The following is a 12,404-nucleotide window of genomic DNA, read 5'->3' as shown; positions in this document are numbered from 1 at the left end:
TAACCGGTTTTAAAGTTGTTGAGAAAATACAGTAAATTTATTTTCTTGGCATGATATATGAAAACTGTGAGTCTAGCCCATGAGAGTCTTTGTGTATTGCACGAGAGAGAATGGGCCGAGCCCAAACGAACCTTTGTAAGCATGATCAGCGCGTCCTCTTACTTAGGTATAATTTGAAAAGTGTTACTGAAGAAACACGTAACTAATTTTAGGGGTTGATTAGTTTGGTTTATGTTTCTACCATAAGGGTTAATCTTCTTAAGACTTTCTGAGCTCCTTAATGATCTGTTAATCCTGCAAAACACAACACCGTTACTCGTTAAGAGGGGAATATGGGGGTTTCCCTCTTAACCAGGCTCCGGCGAGAGAATAAGCGACTGTTTGGAGGAGGTAAGTAAATATTAAGAGTCAGAATAGAGGGAATGGTATATTTAACCTGTGAACTGAGGTCTCTATTTATAGCCGGAGAGGTGTAAGAGGATGTGGGCTGATTGGCCTTGGGTCGGAAGGCGGCAACGTAGCGGATATGCTCCTTGTCTCACTGGTGTCGACCGTTGGTGGCTTCTAGAGGTTTTCCGGCGCTGGCGCACTGTGATTGGAGCCACGTGTCACTGTTGTCGGCCTCGTTGTCCCTCTGCCATCAGCAGGTAAGTGGAGATCGTGGGGCAGGTGTCTCTGCCCTGTCATTGGTGCCACGTAGTCGTCCTTGAGTACTTTTTGTCTCCTGCACGTCAGGCGATCGTGGAGCACGATTGGGCAGAGCCTGGAGGATGCGGATTGGCTCTTTTCATCTGCCACTTGTATCTTTTGTACCTTCTGAAGTGGTCATGCGCTACAGGTCCTGCGCGACCTTTACTGAGCACGTAACTATCCCGCGCATGATTATGAATACATGCTATTTTCCATTTCATGACAAACGTTGGTTTCCAACAACTTATCTTTCATAATCCCAGTGTCTATTTTCGACCAACGACTAGGCGGGCGTAAATACCCGTTCATAGAGAAATATAAAGAACTGCAAGTAGTTGTGTACTTGATAGAGCTGTATTTTTTTTTTCGTTTAACTTTTTAAGAAGTCGTGGATTATTGTTCATGCGAATCTTTCAGTTGGTTTGAAGGTAACTAGCTCATGGGTTTTAATGAATTTTATTATGGGCTGGACTACTAACTACAATTTCGAGAGACACAATCAGTTTGGCGATTGAACTTGCTACTGGATTGCTCAAAGAGCTGGTGATTCTTGGTTTACTACACCTACTATAATTTTAGCTGGTGTAGGATGTGGTCCTTAGTATAACAACTATCAATTGTATTATTCGTAAAAGTAATGTTGTTGGCCATTCTTTAAAATTTTGGATTGAAATATTTCGGCTACAGTTTATGTGTCATTGCAGTATGATTTGGCATTCAAATTCCATTAAAAGTAGAAGAGGCACATTATTTGTATAGACTACTATCATCAAGGTTATAACTTTGACCCATTTAGAATATAAATAATATCTTGGTAGATTGATTTTTTTTTTAATTTTCTGTAGTTGTGCAAATGATTTACTTACCATGTTACCTATTTTCAGGTTTCTTGTGCCAGCTAAGATCAAAACCCTTAATTGGTATATTTGCAAAATCTATGTAGAGGAATCGACAGACCAACGTATCCCAGAAGCTGTAATTTTTTTGACACGTTGGTTCCATAAAAAACAAACATGTTTGTAAAGTTTAAGGTGCGAGTATATCACTTGTGACCGTTACATGTGGTGTATACTCTTAAGACCTTTTATGGGCTACCTAAACTGGTCAGTTGTTAGGAAAGTGGTTCGGTTAATAGTATAAACAGTTGGTTATTAATGTGGATAAATTAAGTATGTTCCAGATAATAATGTTTTTCCAAATAAAAAAGTGATAAGCTGCAAACTCTTAAGTTGCTAAGTGTCCTGTTGCAAGAATATATTGATAGGGCATGTTTACACCAAGAAGCCACCCCATACCAAAGTTTAGTTAACATTCAATGGAATTAGCTAATATACGTTGTCATTTTATCCGTGACATAAATTCACCCTTAGAATTACTAACAAGTTTTGTGTTTTCCGTTGCATCGCGAATTTGGTTTTGGTTATGGCTCAAAGCCGAACCGCCCATACATAGCCCTAAACTTACCAACCTAAGTGATATGTTTCCCGCCGCATCGCGCGGGTAAAATACTAGTGTATATATATATATATATATATATATATATATATATATATATATATATATATATATATGTTAGGATCATGTGAGAAGTACTAGGCTAATTGAGAAACTTGAGAAGCATTTTGGACCACACATTTTCTCAAAGCTTTTCGTAATATACATATATGTATAGTTTAAAATTGACTATATACATATGTGTATAAGTCAATATACATATATGTATATAGTCAAGTTTAAACTATACATATGCGTATATTACGAATAGCTTAGGGAAATGTGTGGTCCAGAATGCTTCTCAAGTTTCTCAAATAGGGTGGACTTCTCTTAGGATCCCTACCCATATATATATATATATATATATATATATCGCTCGTTTTAAAAGAGAACCACCACGAGTTGTGAGAACCATGAGAACTTTTTTTTCCTGCGCTAGTTGGGCCAAATTATTTTTACACAAACGTAGATGAAAACATTATAAACACATCTGTAAAAAAGGTAAAAAAAAATTGTTGAGTCGGTAGTTTTGACTGATACAAGTTTTTTTTACGCACTGGTGTAATTTTTGTACGAAGATAAATATTCTTTTTTATGCCTCATGTAAATGTGGGTATGCGGCATTTTTTTAATTGTTTTTACTAAAACAAATGATTTTTTGTGACTTTTGAGAAAAAAATTCAGAAAAACCTTTTGGATGACCTAGTTCTCACGATTCTCACAACTCAAGGTCCATCCCTATATATACATACGTTCATACATAGAGCAACTTTTGTTTAATATAATATATATTTAGTGCATAATAAATATTGTTATACATAGAATTGTGAATTGTGATACGATTAACTTAATGCTGTACGTTTTTTTTCCAAATTAATGTATGTAATGCATGATCACCTCTCCTATCCATAATTTTAGGGATCATGTTAACTACGTGATGTTATTCATTTAGTATGCATGTTTAACTATCGTAATACTAAACGCTTAATATTCATGCAATCATCTATAAATAACAACAAAAGATAACGATCTTAAACATGTTAAAATGAGGATGCCGATGAAACGTTCACTTTCATTACATTTTTTGTGTGTAAAATTGATTATGATCGTTGCCATCATCACTTCTGGTGTCTATCTTAATTCTCTTTGTAGTTTTTCTAAAAGAAATTTCAATATTTTCTACATGAAATTTTTAATATTTTCTACATCACTTTACTTTGTATGTTTGGTAGTGAATTGTGATATTAATTAGTGTTGGTTTCTAATTTGCAGTGATGACAAAAAGCAGTAGTATTGGCGAACACTCAATTGCCCCTCCAAAATGTACCAAGCAAGAATGGCAAAGTAAGAAATTCAGGGGGAATTGCGATACACATTCACCTTCAAATGAATTAAAATGTTTTTATACCTGTAGAGATGAAGGTGTAGAAACAGGAAGATGTATGCCTACCGGATGGTGTAACTGTTACTGCAAAAATCCAGACTCAGGCTTGCTGGGTGGCTGTCTGCGAGGTGGGATCACCTCGGCGGTTGGGAGGACCGTGGAATATCCCCACCCCCCATATTAACATATTAACGGGTTAAACAATATTAGATATTTTAAAATACAAGTTTTACATGTATAATGTGAGATTATATTCTTATCTAGATGTGAACCAACTACCACAAATCATAAGTTGTTATATAATCTTGGATAATTACTGTGCATGATAACAACGCATATCCTTTAGACAAAGTATAACACAAATCAAATGAGTATCAATGGTGATTTATCAAATGTATATAATGTTAATTTATAATATTTCTATGTATTGGGGGTTGTACTTTGTTCGTTTTACTTGCTTTAGGTGTTTGTTTTTTGTTGCTTTCTGGGTTGCACTTCTTGGGTCGGTTGAGGGGGGGGGGGGGTTATGCAAGATCTGGTGATGATGAAAGCCAAAACCCAAAGGAACCCTCTTCCTTGCCTGATGAAATAAGGTTGAAGCATAAATCATGCTTGAAGACAAGCACAATGTGCTGAAAAAACAAAATGTTTGTCACACCCTGGCCCGTAGCGGATAGGTATGGGGCATGATTCTTGCCCATAGCTTATGACACTATTATAAGTTTGAATATTACAAGCATCCAAATTAAGTTTGTCACACATAATCATAGAAATATCCAACAAGATTCAAATAATATTCAAAAGATAAAAGTCATAAACAATAATCCATTTAATTTAATTACTATGTATGTGTCTTCAACCTTTAGTCCACTCATACTTGTGTAGTTGTATCAAGCGCAAAAAGATTTTGGGTCAACAATGAGTTGGTGAATAGATCTTAGTTTTTGAAAAACAAATGTTTTAGTTTATTAATTTATTAAAACAAGTAACAAGCAACTTTAAGTGTTTATGTGATATTCATAATCATCCAACAAATCCAATAATACCACAATTTCCAATAGTTCACCACAACCACATGTGATAACGGAACATTACATAATGAAACAATGATAACGAAAAAAATATGAGATTCAAGCCCAAAAGACCGAATCGAAGTTCAACCCATGGTCGTGGGGAACCGGCTTGGTGGATCTACACGAAACAATATGACACAAAACGAGTAACAAGTAGATGCATTTATATGAAACAAGTTTATGAAATATAAGGGACAAATAACGTAACACATAATGACACTTTGAATTGCATGTTAATGTTAGGAACAAATGAAGCAAATGAAATAAGGACACATAATGCACCCCAAAAAACTTAAGTGATAAAACGGGGAAAAGTAAATATCTACTCACAGTTTCCTATCCTTTTTAACCTTAAGTAAAAACCGCACGAGTGAAGTGTTCGAGGAAAGATTCATAAAACCAATAGTCACCCTAAAGAAATATAACACCAAAAATACTAAACAACCAAAATACCAAAACTATATAAAATCAATATACATCATATACTTAGGGCTTTTGTCTAATTAAAAATTAGATTTAATACTATTATCAACCACTAAATCAATATATGTAACTAGATAGCCGTTTAGCAAATTATATATATTGTTGTTGAAGGAAGATAAATAGTAATTTTATTTTTAAAATAATATATAGTTTTTTTTAATATTTTTATTTTTTGTATTATACCTTATTATTATATTTACCATTAGCATATTTACTTTTTATTTTTCATAATTCTTTTTTTAAATCACATTACCTATACCAATTAATTTAATTTTTTTAATAACTATCTTTCGTTAATTAAAAAAATACTTAGGTACGCAGTTGTGTTTATTTTTCCTCCTGTAGATTCCGATATAAGTATTGTTAAAAATGAAGTTGCATTCAAACTGGAGTATTTATTTGGTATCGTTTTTACAGTATGATAATAAACTAAACCGATTCTAATGTTTGGCTTTCGAAACAATATGGTTCATTTTCAAATATCGTTTATTTAACATTATCATTTGCCTCGTTTCGCCGCAACGCGCGACACCGATAAAACCTAGTATATATTAATCCTACTAGTCACTAAAAATATTTACTAGGTCTACAAACAAAATATATATCTAACTTAGTCCAAAAGACAACACTTATATTCATAAATTACTATTTATGCAATCAAAATGTCATGACAAGAAAATACACGTTTTGTATTACTTCGTAACAAATATCTTATTTAATAATTAAGTAAAAATAATCTCTTTCCAATATATATATATATATATATATATATATATATATATATATATATATATATATATATATACTAGGTTATCACCCTGGACTGCTTCCTGGGTTGGAGAAAGTAATTTAGATAAATCATAAGGGTATAAATAAAATACAATACAAATAAAGTGTCATGTTACCCCAATTAGACACTTACCTTTTACGTGACAAAAGGAGTAAAAGAAATCCAAATAAATAAAAAAAGAAAGTGTATATCTTATCATAGGTTCATTATTTAGATGTTTTAGGCCCTTGTTTATATACTTCACAATAAAATATGAACTTCATCTAATAAGTTCAAATAGAAATATAGCCAATAGTTGGCTAAAAGGAAAACTTGCTTCAAACAGAGGGTCTTGTTCAGATAAGAATAAGCATAGCCTAAATGAAAGCTTACAAATATATATTCGCTGAAGCAATCTAACCGATTCTCATGAGAAGGTTTGTGAAGGTGCTAACAACATCCACAACTATTGCTTAAAACGATAACCTTAAGGAATATAAATCATATCAAATATGAGCTGACTATATTAGCAATATAATGACATGCCAAAACTACACAAGCAATCAACACGTATTCTTGTTGCAATACATACCAATGATAAAAAAACAGCCCATGCCCATTTTCATTCACTGAAGTGAAAAAATCCATTCCATTAGCAAAGAGGATGTCAGGGCTTTTGAAAGTCGAGGGGTTTTCAACACATAACCATCAATTTCCAATTGCTCTTCAGTATAGTTACGACGCAGGCATTTGAAACATACAATTGAGAATCTCACTGAGATCTATATCTATCAATGTACTTAACATATGAACACACATACAATTAATTAAAAAAATGTTATGAAATCAACAATTACCGGTATATAAGATGGTTTGTAGTAAAATGAATATTTGAATGTTGATGTAGTGTATACCATGTCTCCCCTGTAGTTGTAGTATGTAGAACAACCTATTAAATGACCAACATAATTCGTTAAAACAGAAACGGGTAAGGGATTGCCCCAAAAACCAGGTTTTTGATGCCATACAACCTTCTAGATCGTTGTTATTCAAAAATTTAACATATATTTTTAACAAATGTTTTGTAATCAAAATAGTCACATTAATTATTTGTAAAATAGACGAAAAGTGCCTGGGTCAACTTAACCAAACCCGACCCGTTTCAACCCAAACTTGTTATAACCAGTTACCCAATGCACTTAACCTCCCATTTTGCTACCTCTATCACTAAATAAAGGTTAAATCAGGTATACGATTCGTAAATACCTTAGGCTTTCCTGTGCTTCCACTCGTACAAAGAAGAAAAAATGGATCCTATGCAGATCCACATCACATTTTGAAACCTCCTGAAAATTTTTATTAAATCGAATAAATAGTAAAAATAATAAAAAAAAATGAAGTTGGTGTGGCAATTGATGTGGTTTCATGGCCTTAAGTGTCTCTTCCAGCACTTACTTTACCTCTATGATCCATAAAGATCAAGCGGGTCAAAAAATGAAAACAAAAGGTACCAAGAAACATCACCATTTTTTAACGATGATTAAGAGCCTGCAATTTGTGTCTTTCAACTTTATTCCTCCTCCATTCCTTCTTTCGCTGAAGTATAACCATGAAAAAAATATTTTTTTTTATTTTATCATTCAAATATACACCATTGCAAAGAATGTAGCATTTTTTCTTTCGACTAAGACCCTCTTTGGTGAATTAATGAAAATTTAACATATATTTTTTTTATTTTATCATTCAAATATACACCGCTGAAGTAGAAGCATTTTTTTATTTTTTTCATTCAAATATACAAACTATCTCGGCCTTGTTGCCTGATAACCAATCCATTCCTACTACCACGTCGAAGCTTCCCAACTGGACTGGACTGGTAGTAGATCTAGAGCGAACTCACGCTCTCCCAATTCGATTACGCAGCCTCGAATCACTTCGTTAGCTTCTACTAACTTCCCATTCGCCAGTTCGATTGAGTACGGAGCATCTAATTTACTAGCGGCTAAACCAAGCATGTTCTTAAATTCTAATGATACGAAGCTATAATCGGCGCCAGTATCAAATAAAACGGATGCATAGCGTTGGTTTACAGGGAACGTACCAGTGACAACATTGGGATCCTGGCGCGCTTCCCTTGCTTCTATGTTGAAAACCCTTCCGCGGGCTTGGTGTAATTCCGGGCAATTCCTCTTGTAGTGCCCAAGATCACCACAGTTGAAACATCCGGGTCTCTGCCCATTTCCACCACCGTTTCCCACTTGATTGTTTCTCTGGTTACGATTCATGGCGCCCGCTTGGTTAGCATTGTTGACTCAGTTTCCATCACCTCCATTGTTCCCTTGGGGGCGATTTCCATTTCCGCCCCGGTTGGTGTTTCTGTTTCCAAATCCTCTCTGGCCTCCCTGGCCATCAGTGGCCCAACAAGACTCCTTCAGGTGGCCAGTCTTTCCACATGCTTCACAAACCTTCAACCCACAACGGCCAGAATGATGGCGCTGGCAGTTATTACACTTGGGCTGGGTGCCCATGTATCCCTTTCCTTTCTTCCCATTACCAGTTGTAACCTGAGCTGACACACTTGATTCCCCTTTCTTAACCACCACCCCGGTGCCCTGCTTGAAGTTTGAAAACTTCCGCTTGTTTCCTCCTGATGACTCCACATGAGTCTCTTTCTTCTTAGGCTCAACTTCATCAAACTTGTTCAAACGAATTGCCTCCTCTGTGAGAGCCACGCTTAAATCAATGGCTTCAGTGATAGTCGCAGGTTTGGAGGAGGTCACCATGCTTATAATTTGAGGAGCTAATCCCCAAATGAAACGTTCAATTCTCTTGAACTCAGGAGTGACCATGTAGGGTACCACATGCGACAAGTCGTGGAACCTCTGAACATACTCTGCTATCTTTGGTCCTTCCATTTTCAAATGCCAGAACTCGGTCTCCAATCTCTGGATTTCAGCGCGGGAACAGTACTTTTTGTGCATGAGTTCCTTCAGTTCGGTCCAGGTCAGCGCGTAGGCAGCAGCTTCGCCAAGTGTCTGTACTTGCAAATTCCACCAGGATAGGGCTCCATCCAAAAATAGCCCAGAGATATAGGTGACTTGCTGATCCAGTGCGCATTTGCTCATGCGAAGAACAGATTCAGTTTTCTCAGCCCAGCGGACAAAGGCGACAGCACCTCCTGTGCCATCAAAGTTTACGGGCTTGCAGTCTAAGAACTGCTTGTAGGTGCACCCTGCACATACATTACAACATATGATTGGCATTAGCATTCTTGCTAAGGAAATCCATTTAGGTCATGGTATGTCTTAATGACTTAGGGTTACCATGAGGTGGGTTGTTGTTGTTGCCAGTGTTGCCAGAGTTGCTTCCACTAGTCCCTCCTTGAGAGGCGGCGTATTGTGCGATGGCAGCAGCAATGATCTGCTGGAGTTCTGCCTGAGTGGTAGGCATCTGCGGTTGTTGACGTCTCGGCGGCATCTTCTAAAGATGTGTTTACGTCGGTCAGGCCATAGTAAGGCGCACGTATATAGTAATAGTAATAGCACATAACATCTCATGTTATCAATACTTCACAAATACTAATCACACAACATCCCATGTCACAAATATTATACATACAACATCCCATGTCATAAAAATATAAATAAGCAATCAAGCGAAATCAAATATGATGAGAATACTGCGATTGCCATATATCGAGACCACGTAGTAAGTGTATCAGTACATCACTGTGTCATACAATCATCAATCAACTAGGGGCTACATCACCCCTATCCAAAAACTATATCAAGTCAGTGTCAAATACATCAAATATATGTCAACAAAAGTCAGAATCATCATGTAGTCTCCAAAAATGCTGTGCAGTCAAAAGCAATCGCGGTCCTCTCACCAACGTCTACCCAAACAGTACTGATGAGCTCTATACAGATGGCGGTGGAGGAGGGGGAAAGTGAGTGTAAAACAAACGACGTAACTGGAGCCAGTCCTCCTCCATGGCTCTCTGAGTACGGATGAATGAAGCAACCTACTGCTCTAAAGCAAAGAGACGTGCAGCATAATCTGGGGGTACAGGTCGAGAGGGCTGCAAGGGAGAGTGTGTCTGACCGTGACACGAACATGGTGGCAGCTGAGCTCTCTCAAGCTCCTGGATGCGCTGCGTGTGTGACTCATGCTGAAAAACGAAAGACATCAAAACGTCCTCAATAGTGTGTCCCACATGGAATGGATGGTAAGGATCAGTCGGTGGCATGACAGGTGGTGAGGACCAGAGTAAAGGCTCACGGGTGGGGTCAAAAGGTGCCACGTGAAACGGTGAAACAGATGGTAAAACAGGTGGAAACTGTGGCCTGAAAGGAACAGACATCGGCACATGCCCAAAAGGATGGGCCGAAGAACCCTCTCTAGGTCTCGCTGGAGGTACAAACTGAGGAACCTGAAAAGAGAAATCAATATGTCGTGTATCAGTGTGGTGTGGGGGAATAGGTGGAACATCCTCATCAGCAGGGATCCACCCGTGCTGTGCGTGCTCGTCTGGTGGATCCATGTGTGCCGCGAACAGTGCATGCTCGGGCTCTAGTGGAATGGGATCAGGTGGGGGAGCAACAAAAGGGTGAACGGGTGCAATGTGATCGACAGGATGGTCAACAGGTATATCAACAACAGGTGGGGGAACAACAGGGTCGGCAGCAATGACATGATCACCCTCCAGCAATGGAGCATCCACAAGGTGATCATCGATAGGTGGGTCAGCTATAACAGGCTCAATAGGGATGCCAACATGTACGGGGTCATGCTCAAACATAGGGTCTAGAGCGGCTGCCTGCTCAGGAGCCATGGCAGGCTCGGGATCATCAAAAGCCATCTCGAAGTCAAACTCGGGTTCGATAGGATCGACGGGGTCAGCTGGATCCTCCATGGGCTGATCCATCGGTATGAACTCTATATCATGATCCGGGTCGAATCCCGGAGGGAAGATAGGATCAGAATCCTCTATGTCATCATGGTCAAACGCAAAACTGGGAATAGGAGCAACAGAGGATGCCTGGTCAGGATCTGAGCCATGCGAAAAGTGCTGTGCGCTCAATGTGTGGGAAGGTGCGGATGCCACGGACTCAAAGGAGTCTGGGACCGGAGAGTGCGCGGGCGAATCCTCGGCGGGAGCATCAGCGATCATCAGAAGATCGCCAGCAGGAAGAAGGGCCTCGCCCTGGATCTCATCCTCGAGAAGATCATCATCCTCTATGGGCTCATCGTCATACAGATCAATATCGCCGTCAGCCTCGGCGACAAGAAGCAAATCATACGCAGGATAAACGGCTAAGGGTATAGGAGCCGGAATCTCTACTAACGGTAGGTACTCAACGGGAGGGCCATCTGCAGGCTCATCAGCACCCTCAGGTAGTGCGAAGGGCTGAAAATCGTCCTCGTCAGTGCTGGTATAGTCAGAAGTGTGCACCTCGTGCTCTGAGGATGTGAGGTCATCAGATACTACAGGTATGGGTCCAGTGGTGTCCGAATCGCCTGTACCGGGCGAGTCCATGAGTCTGTAACATAAACACAAATATGCACAAATAATCAGTCATACAATCAAGTAATCACATAAGTCACCAAGTAAGAAATCACATCATTCTCCTAGTCCCACTAGCCTCCTAGTCTCCTAGACTGACATTCCTAGTCCCACAAGCCAAATTCCTCCCAGTCTCTAAGAGTGCTCTATCATCCACCTCGACCTCCTAGATCGAGCCTCGGCCTCCATGACCGAGCCTCAGCCTTCATGATTGAGCCTACTCTTCCTGGTCTCACTAGCCATCTACCTCGATCTCTAAGATCGAGCCTCGGCCTCCAAGACCGAGCCTCAGCCTCCAAGACTGAGCCTGAAACATCCGGGTCTCTGCCCATTTCCACCACCGTTTCCCACTTGATTGTTTCTCTGGTTACGATTCATGGCGCCCGCTTGGTTAGCATTGTTGACTCAGTTTCCATCACCTCCATTGTTCCCTTGGGGGCGATTTCCATTTCCGCCCCGGTTGGTGTTTCTGTTTCCAAATCCTCTCTGGCCTCCCTGGCCATCAGTGGCCCAACAAGACTCCTTCAGGTGGCCAGTCTTTCCACATGCTTCACAAACCTTCAACCCACAACGGCCAGAATGATGGCGCTGGCAGTTATTACACTTGGGCTGGGTGCCCATGTATCCCTTTCCTTTCTTCCCATTACCAGTTGTAACCTGAGCTGACACACTTGATTCCCCTTTCTTAACCACCACCCCGGTGCCCTGCTTGAAGTTTGAAAACTTCCGCTTGTTTCCTCCTGATGACTCCACATGAGTCTCTTTCTTCTTAGGCTCAACTTCATCAAACTTGTTCAAACGAATTGCCTCCTCTGTGAGAGCCACGCTTAAATCAATGGCTTCAGTGATAGTCACAGGTTTGGAGGAGGTCACCATGCTTATAATTTGAGGAGCTAATCCCCAAATGAAACGTTCAATTCTCTTGAACTCAGGAGTGACCATGTA

The 12,404-nt window shown here is 39.2% G+C and overlaps 2 long non-coding RNA genes across 2 annotated transcripts; one reads left to right on the top strand and one right to left on the bottom strand.

Annotated features, from left to right (window-relative positions):
- Positions 1-3,186: 3,186 nt before the first annotated feature.
- Positions 3,187-3,831, top strand: LOC110923598. Its single transcript, XR_002584179.2, has 2 exons — positions 3,187-3,311; positions 3,457-3,831. It is a non-coding gene; the product is annotated as an uncharacterized LOC110923598 (long non-coding RNA).
- A 2,477-nt stretch (positions 3,832-6,308) lies between these two features.
- On the bottom strand, positions 6,309-7,516 carry LOC110925773. Its single transcript, XR_002584721.2, has 3 exons — positions 7,160-7,516; positions 6,751-6,842; positions 6,309-6,681 (listed from the first exon to the last, which is right to left on the bottom strand). It is a non-coding gene; the product is annotated as an uncharacterized LOC110925773 (long non-coding RNA).
- Between the last annotated feature and the right edge of the window lie 4,888 nt (positions 7,517-12,404).

Source organism: Helianthus annuus, chromosome 17 (genome assembly GCF_002127325.2).
Source record: "Helianthus annuus cultivar XRQ/B chromosome 17, HanXRQr2.0-SUNRISE, whole genome shotgun sequence".
Taxonomy (NCBI): domain Eukaryota; kingdom Viridiplantae; phylum Streptophyta; class Magnoliopsida; order Asterales; family Asteraceae; genus Helianthus; species Helianthus annuus.
Note: the sequence above shows the minus strand (reverse complement) of the source record. Positions and strands in the feature narration are given on the sequence as shown.